Below are 9,941 nucleotides of genomic sequence, written 5' to 3' on the forward strand. Positions count from 1 at the left end.
AAGGAAATTTTGACATCTAGAAAATTAATGGTACAGGTGTCCATAGTGACTGTAAATTTCACTGGACTAGAGGAATGATTATGTACTTCTATGATGTTTTGCAGCTGTGACTGTGTGCCTGTCCATAGGATGAGTACATCATCTATGTACCTAAGATATAAGCCTGAATGGCATGCTGTCGAGCTATCTTGTAGAAACAAGTCCTTCTCTACTTCCCACATGAATGCGTTCGCAAATGCTGGGGCTACTGCTGACCCCATTGCACATCCTGTGCGTTGGATGTAGTACTTTCTATCATATAGGAAGAAATTATGGGTAAGTGTAAACTGTAGCAGTTCCAGAAAAAATTCAATTTGGGGGCCCCTTATATAACAGGTTATTGGTGATAAGCCGTCTGACTGCTGCTACTCCAGCCGCGTGTGGTATACATGTATAGAGGCTGGTTACATCTATTGAAGCCAAAATGGTATGTGGAGGAAATACACCCAGTGTTTCCAATTTTCTTAGAAGCATTGAGGTATCCTTCAGATGCGTGTTTGTTTGTTGAATACACGGTTGTAAATATGTATCATTTTTTTTATGTTTGTTTTTTTATTATCATTATTACTAATTGTAGTATTTTGTAACCATCACGTGTGTTTGTATATATTTTTGATTTTTTTCACTATATGCATTTAGTTTTGGTTTGGCACTATGCACTTTAAACAATAAGGTTACAGAATATGCTGTTTTATAATACACATTTTTGGAAGGGATTCTTCCTCTTCGAGTACACAAAGATTGTTTATAAGTAACCATGGCAACCTTGTCCACAGCGTCAGCGCGTGTGCTGGGCGGACCAGCACTGTGTCATTTCCGGAGGGACCGGGCGACGCGGCTGGAAACTGGGCAGCGATGGCTGAGCTGGCAGGAGGAGACACCCTGTGGTAAGGTATTTATTCACTGTTTTATTGCACTGTCACTTATCCTGACGACGGGGCTGCGACCCCGAAACGTTGACACTGATGATGACAAAGTCAATGCACTTTAATTACTGAATCTAAGTCTCCGAGTGCCGCCCGATCTGTTTGTATATATATATATATATATATATACACACACACACACACACACACACACACACACACACACACACACACAGTACTGTGCAAAAGTTTTAGGCAGATTTGGAAAAAGTGAGAATGCTTCCAAGAATAGAAGTATTAATAGTTTATTTTTATCAATTAACAAGATGCAAAGTGAATGAACAGAAGAGAAATCTTAATTAAATTAATATTTGGTGAGACCACCCTTTTCCTATAAAACAGCATAAATGCTTCTAGATATACTTGCACACAGTTTTTGAAGGAACTCTGCAGGGAGGTTGTTCCAAACATCTTGGAGAACTAACCGCAGATCTTCTGTGGGTGTAGGCTTGCTTAAATCCTTCTGTCTCTACATGTAACCCCAGAAAGCCTCAATGATGTTGAGATCAGGGCTCTGTGGGGGCTATATTATCACTTCCAGGACTCCTTGTTGTTCTTTATGCTAAAGATAGTTATTTATGACATTGGCTGTATTTTTGGCGTCTTGTCCTGCTGTGGAATAAATTTGGAGGCAATCAGACCCCTCCATGATGGTATTGCATGATGTATAAGTACCTACCTGTATTTCTCAGCATTGAAGCACAAAGAAACAGGCAACGTTGAGGACCGTAGACGCAGTGGTTGGCCAAGGAAACTTAGCGCATCAAATGAAAGACATATGCTTACTTCCCTTCAAAATCGGAAGATGTCCAGCAGTGCCATCAGCTCAGAACTGATACAAACTAGTGGGACCCCGGTATACCCATCTACTGTTCAGAGAAGTCTGGTCAAAAGTGGTCTTCATGGAAGAATTGCGGCCAAAAAGCCATAACTTAGACAGGGAAACAAGGCCAAGCGACTCAACTAAGCACAAAAACATAGGAATTGCGGGACAGAAAAATGGCACCAGGTGCTCTGGACTGATGAGTCAAAATGTGAAATATTTTTCTGTAACAGTAGGTAGTTTGTTCCCCGAAGGACTGGAGAGTGGTATAATAATGAGTGAGAAGCGCTCATGTGTTCAAAATGGATACTCAATTAATCTATACAGAGCCGGTATAATAATATAGAAATTTATTAAATAACAAGTACACCAATTATAATGTGATTGGTTAACATAATAAAATCGAATAAAATAAATAAAATAATATAGATATCGTGCTGGCCAGCAGTTTTCAGTTAGCACATATGATTCTAAAAAGTCCTTGTTACCGGACCTGAAAAGTGTCAGCGTATAATGAGCTGTGATAAATGTTCGAGTCCGATTACCTCCCTGTTGGAAAAGTTTACTTTGAAAAAGTCACGTGATCCGTGACGAAACGCGTCAGTCTCCGCCCCTTTTTCGAAGCTGCAGCAGTGTTCATCATTAAGCCACAGGTGAATTGTTCACTATAGCGAGAGCAGACACGGGAACACAAAACGATTCAACCGTGGTCAGCTACCAGCAACAGCAGCACCATTGCCGAAGCAGGCTCCAGCCACAGAAGTCCGTTGTACCATTTCCTCCTATAAGTGTGAAGGAAGCTACAGTCGGTGACACTAAAAAGGCACCCCCCGTGCAACATCTTATACCGAGGACGCTCGGTTACCGGGGGTAGGACCACACCGCCTTTTCCAACAGGGAGGTAATCGGACTCAAATTGTTTTATGCTGCTTTCTGCCATTTCACCGTTATCATTCTAGCGTACTGCATATACTGTTTGACTGTTACAAAGTAACAATACGCTGATGTCTCTCCAGGACAATTATATCTAGTGGAATTATTGATACTTAAGGAACATTTATCACAGCTCATTATACGCTGACACTTTTCAGGTCCGGTAACAAGGACTTTTTAGAATCATATGTGCTAACTGAAAACTGCTGGCCAGCACGATATCTATATTATTTTATTTATTTTATTCGATTTTATTATGTTAACCAATCACATTATAATTGGTGTACTTGTTATTTAATAAATTTCTATATTATTATACCGGCTCTGTATAGATTAATTGAGTATCCATTTTGAACACATGAGCGCTTCTCTCTCCTTTTTCCGTTATTCTTGCATAATCTAGGGGTCTATACAGCCCCTTGAGTACAGCGAGCGTGGTTCTGATGGATACTTTATAGTTTATTTCATTGGTCAGTCATAGACACAGGCGCTTCATTTATTTTTTCCTTTTTAGTATAATAATGAGTGTCTGAGGGAACAGTGAAGCATGATGGAGGTTCCTTGCAAGTTTGGGGCTGCATTTCAGCAAATGGAGTTTCGGATTTGGTCAGGATTAATGGTGTCCTCAATGCTGAGAAATACAGGCAGGTACTTATCCATCATGCAATATCATCAGGGAAGCATCTGATTAGCTCCAAATTTATTCCACAGCAGGACAAGACCCCAAACATACAGCCAATGTCATTAAGAACTATCTTTAGTGTAAAGAAGAACAAGGAGTCCTGGAAGTGATGATATGGCTCCAACAGAGCCCTTATAGCAACATCATCAAGTCAGTCTGGGATTACATGAAGAGACAAGGATTTGAGCAAGCCTACATCCACAGAAGATTTGTGGTTAGTTTTCAAAGATGTTTGGACCAACCTCCCTGCCGAGTTCCTTCAAAACAGGGTGCAAGTGTATCTAGAAGAATTGATGCTATTTTGAAGGCAAAGGGTGGTCACACCAAATATTGATTTGATTTAGATTAATCTTCTGTTCATTGATTTTGCTAATTGATAAAAAAAATAAACTATCAACACTATTTTTTTTAAAGCATTTTTACTTTGCAGCATTTTTTCCACAATGGTATTGAGAGAAAAAGACAAATACTTTTTTTGGGAGCACTCTTCTAACATAATGGTCAAAAAATTAGAATGGAATAATAATGGTAGGAAAAGGTGAATAATTTAAAACATAACTTTTATTCTGTACATATATTAAGATATATTAATGTTCCATTACCCAATATGTGTTTTGAAATTCCTAAAAATCTTTATTAACCTGGTAACAAATAAAGGTTCAAGATGGAATAAATGGTGAAAATATAAGTATAAGATCCCTGAATTAATTCAGCTGATCACTGATAAGTAGTGCAAGTGATCACCGGTTAAGTAGGATGCTAGTCAGTATACTCTGTGATATCAAAATCAAGCTGTAATTGGAGAGAATTGATAGATTTTGAGTTGCATTCTACAAAGTATATATTGCCCACGGTACCCAGTATTACTAGGTGGTCTCCCATCCAAGAATGGAGAATGCTACTCAAAATTTATCAATTCTCTCTAATTACGGCATCAATTACTTCCCTTTCACACAGGGAAATGTCAAATCATCAGTTACATATAGCTGTCCTCTTCCCGTGGTAAGTGCTCTTAGGGCGATATCACCTCCACCAGCTGGGTGTTCTCAACACAGGTTGTCTGTGGCAGGCATACACCAATGCTTTAGCACTAAGTATTGAAAACATGCAAAATTGAGAAGGCACAGTGCAACCTATCACGTCTGCGGCAGGATGTTCAGCGCATACGTGAGAGGGTTGGTGAAGTGGAAACCCGCGTTTCCAACGTGGAAGACTGCTTTGGCCCAGTGAAAACTATGGTGTCCTCACTTTCCCAACAAATGTCTACTATGCAAAACTAGAGATGAGCGGGTTCGGTTTCTCTGAAACCGAACCCGCACGAACTTCATGTTTTTTTTACGGGTCCGAGCAGACTCGGATCCTCCCGCCTTGCTCGGTTAACCCGAGCGCGCCCGAACGTCATCATGACGCTGTCGGATTCTCGCGAGACTCGGATTCTATATAAGGAGCCGCGCGTCGCCGCCATTTTCACACGTGCATTGAGATTGATAGGGAGAGGACGTGGCTGGCGTCCTCTCCATTAGAAATTAGATTAGAAGAGAGAGAGAGATTGTGCAGAGTCAGACAGAGTTTACCACAGTGACCAGTGCAGTTGTTGTTAGTTAACTTTTATTTATTTTAATATAATATATCCGTTCTCTGCTATATCCGTTCTCTGCCTGAAAAAAAACGATACACAGCAGCAGCCAGTCACACAGTGTGACTCAGTCTGTGTGCACTCAGCTCAGCCCAGTGTGCTGCACATCAATGTATAAAAGGCAAAGCTTATAATAATTGTGGGGGAGACTGGGGAGCACTGCAGGTTGTTATAGCAGGAGCCCCCAGGAGTACATAATATTATATTAATTTAAAATTAAACAGTGCACACTTTTGCTGCAGGAGTGCCACTGCCAGTGTGACTAGTGGTGACCAGTGCCTGACCACCAGTATAGTAGTATATTGTTGTATGTATTGTATACTATCTCTTTATCAACCAGTCTATATTAGCAGCAGACACAGTACAGTGCGGTAGTTCATGGCTGTGGCTACCTCTGTGTCGGCAGTCGGAACTCGGCAGGCAGTCCGTCCATCCATAATTGTATTACAATATATACCACCTAACCGTGGTATTTTTTTTTCTTTCTTTATACCGTCGTCATAGTGTCATACTAGTTGTTACGAGTATACTACTATCTCTTTATCAACCAGTGTACAGTGCGGTAGTTCACGGCTGTGGCTACCTCTGTGTCGGCAGTCGGCAGGCAGTCCGTCCATCCATAATTGTATTATTATTATAATATATACCACCTAACCGTGGTTTTTTTTTCATTCTTTATACCGTCATAGTGTCATACTAGTTGTTACGAGTATACTACTATCTCTTTATCAACCAGTGTACAGTGCGGTAGTTCACGGCTGTGGCTACCTCTGTGTCGGCAGTCGGCAGGCAGTCCGTCCATCCATAATTGTATTATTATTATAATATATACCACCTAACCGTGGTTTTTTTTTCATTCTTTATACCGTCGTCATAGTGTCATACTAGTTGTTACGAGTATACTACTATCTCTTTATCAACCAGTGTACAGTGCGGTAGTTCACGGCTGTGGCTACCTCTGTGTCGGCAGTCGGCAGGCAGTCCGTCCATCCATAATTGTATTATTATTATAATATATACCACCTAACCGTGGTTTTTTTTTCATTCTTTATACCGTCGTCATAGTGTCATACTAGTTGTTACGAGTATACTACTATCTCTTTATCAACCAGTGTACAGTGCGGTAGTTCACGGCTGTGGCTACCTCTGTGTCGGCACTCGGCAGGCAGTCCGTCCATCCATAATTGTATTATTATTATAATATATACCACCTAACTGTGGTATTTTTTTTTCTTTCTTTATACCGTCGTCATAGTGTCATACTAGTTGTTACGAGTATACTACTATCTCTTTATCAACCAGTGTACAGTGCGGTAGTTCACGGCTGTGGCTACCTCTGTGTCGGCAGTCGGCAGGCAGTCCGTCCATCCATAATTGTATTATTATTATAATATATACCACCTAACCGTGGTTTTTTTTTCATTCTTTATACCGTCGTCATAGTGTCATACTAGTTGTTACGAGTATACTACTATCTCTTTATCAACCAGTGTACAGTGCGGTAGTTCACGGCTGTGGCTACCTCTGTGTCGGCAGTCGGCAGGCAGTCCGTCCATCCATAATTGTATTATTATTATAATATATACCACCTAACCGTGGTTTTTTTTTCATTCTTTATACCGTCGTCATAGTGTCATACTAGTTGTTACGAGTATACTACTATCTCTTTATCAACCAGTGTACAGTGCGGTAGTTCACGGCTGTGGCTACCTCTGTGTCGGCAGTCGGCAGGCAGTCCGTCCATCCATAATTGTATTATTATTATAATATATACCACCTAACCGTGGTTTTTTTTTCATTCTTTATACCGTCGTCATAGTGTCATACTAGTTGTTACGAGTATACTACTATCTCTTTATCAACCAGTGTACAGTGCGGTAGTTCACGGCTGTGGCTACCTCTGTGTCGGCAGTCGGCAGGCAGTCCGTCCATCCATAATTGTATTATTATTATAATATATACCACCTAACTGTGGTATTATTTTTTCTTTCTTTATACCGTCGTCATAGTGTCATACTAGTTGTTACGAGTATACTACTATCTCTTTATCAACCAGTGTACAGTGCGGTAGTTCACGGCTGTGGCTACCTCTGTGTCGGCAGTCGGCAGGCAGTCCGTCCATCCATAATTGTATTATTATTATAATATATACCACCTAACTGTGGTATTTTTTTTTCTTTCTTTATACCGTCGTCATAGTGTCATACTAGTTGTTACGAGTATACTACTATCTCTTTATCAACCAGTGTACAGTGCGGTAGTTCACGGCTGTGGCTACCTCTGTGTCGGCAGTCGGCAGGCAGTCCGTCCATCCATAATTGTATTATTATTATAATATATACCACCTAACCGTGGTTTTTTTTTTCATTCTTTATACCGTCGTCATAGTGTCATACTAGTTGTTACGAGTATACTACTATCTCTTTATCAACCAGTGTACAGTGCGGTAGTTCACGGCTGTGGCTACCTCTGTGTCGGCAGTCGGCAGGCAGTCCGTCCATCCATAATTGTATTATTATTATAATATATACCACCTAACCGTGGTTTTTTTATACCACCTAACCGTGGCAGTCCGTCCATAATTGTATACTAGTATCCAATCCATCCATCTCCATTGTTTACCTGAGGTGCCTTTTAGTTCTGCCTATAAAATATGGAGAACAAAAAAGTTGAGGTTCCAAAATTAGGGAAAGATCAAGATCCACTTCCACCTCGTGCTGAAGCTGCTGCCACTAGTCATGGCCGAGACGATGAAATGCCAGCAACGTCGTCTGCCAAGGCCGATGCCCAATGTCATAGTACAGAGCATGTCAAATCCAAAACACCAAATATCAGAAAAAAAAGGACTCCAAAACCTAAAATAAAATTGTCGGAGGAGAAGCGTAAACTTGCCAATATGCCATTTACCACACGGAGTGGCAAGGAACGGCTGAGGCCCTGGCCTATGTTCATGGCTAGTGGTTCAGCTTCACATGAGGATGGAAGCACTCAGCCTCTCGCTAGAAAACTGAAAAGACTCAAGCTGGCAAAAGCACCGCAAAGAACTGTGCGTTCTTTGAAATCCCAAATCCACAAGGAGAGTCCAATTGTGTCGTTTGCGATGCCTGACCTTCCCAACACTGGACGTGAAGAGCATGCGCCTTCCACTATTTGCATGCCCCCTGCAAGTGCTGGAAGGAGCACCCGCAGTCCAGTTCCTGATAGTCAGATTGAAGATGTCAGTGTTGAAGTACACCAGGATGAGGAGGATATGGGTGTTGCTGGCGCTGGGGAGGAAATTGACCAGGAGGATTCTGATGGTGAGGTGGTTTGTTTAAGTCAGGCACCCGGGGAGACACCTGTTGTCCGTGGGAGGAATATGGCCGTTGACATGCCAGGTGAAAATACCAAAAAAATCAGCTCTTCGGTGTGGAGGTATTTCACCAGAAATGCGGACAACAGGTGTCAAGCCGTGTGTTCCCTTTGTCAAGCTGTAATAAGTAGGGGTAAGGACGTTAACCACCTCGGAACATCCTCCCTTATACGTCACCTGCAGCGCATTCATAATAAGTCAGTGACAAGTTCAAAAACTTTGGGTGACAGCGGAAGCAGTCCACTGACCAGTAAATCCCTTCCTCTTGTAACCAAGCTCACGCAAACCACCCCACCAACTCCCTCAGTGTCAATTTCCTCCTTCCCCAGGAATGCCAATAGTCCTGCAGGCCATGTCACTGGCAAGTCTGACGAGTCCTCTCCTGCCTGGGATTCCTCCGATGCATCCTTGCGTGTAACGCCTACTGCTGCTGGCGCTGCTGTTGTTGCCGCTGGGAGTCGATGGTCATCCCAGAGGGGAAGTCGTAAGCCCACTTGTACTACTTCCAGTAAGCAATTGACTGTTCAACAGTCCTTTGCGAGGAAGATGAAATATCACAGCAGTCATCCTACTGCAAAGCGGATAACTGAGTCCTTGACAACTATGTTGGTGTTAGACGTGCGTCCGGTATCCGCCGTTAGTTCACAGGGAACTAGACAATTTATTGAGGCAGTGTGCCCCCGTTACCAAATACCATCTAGGTTCCACTTCTCTAGGCAGGCGATACCGAGAATGTACACGGACGTCAGAAAAAGACTCACCAGTGTCCTAAAAAATGCAGTTGTACCCAATGTCCACTTAACCACGGACATGTGGACAAGTGGAGCAGGGCAGGGTCAGGACTATATGACTGTGACAGCCCACTGGGTAGATGTATGGACTCCCGCCGCAAGAACAGCAGCGGCGGCACCAGTAGCAGCATCTCGCAAACGCCAACTCTTTCCTAGGCAGGCTACGCTTTGTATCACCGCTTTCCAGAATACGCACACAGCTGAAAACCTCTTACGGCAACTGAGGAAGATCATCGCGGAATGGCTTACCCCAATTGGACTCTCCTGTGGATTTGTGGCATCGGACAACGCCAGCAATATTGTGTGTGCATTAAATATGGGCAAATTCCAGCACGTCCCATGTTTTGCACATACCTTGAATTTGGTGGTGCAGAATTTTTTAAAAAACGACAGGGGCGTGCAAGAGATGCTGTCGGTGGCCAGAAAAATTGCGGGACACTTTCGGCGTACAGGCACCACGTACAGAAGACTGGAGCACCACCAAAAACTACTGAACCTGCCCTGCCATCATCTGAAGCAAGAAGTGGTAACGAGGTGGAATTCAACCCTCTATATGCTTCAGAGGTTGGAGGAGCAGCAAAAGGCCATTCAAGCCTATACAATTGAGCACGATATAGGAGATGGAATGCACCTGTCTCAAGTGCAGTGGAGAATGATTTCAACGTTGTGCAAGGTTCTGATGCCCTTTGAACTTGCCACACGTGAAGTCAGTTCAGACACTGCCAGCCTGAGTCAGGTCATTCCCCTCATCAGGCTTTT

This window comes from Pseudophryne corroboree, chromosome 2 (assembly GCF_028390025.1).
Source record: "Pseudophryne corroboree isolate aPseCor3 chromosome 2, aPseCor3.hap2, whole genome shotgun sequence".
Classification (NCBI taxonomy): domain Eukaryota; kingdom Metazoa; phylum Chordata; class Amphibia; order Anura; family Myobatrachidae; genus Pseudophryne; species Pseudophryne corroboree.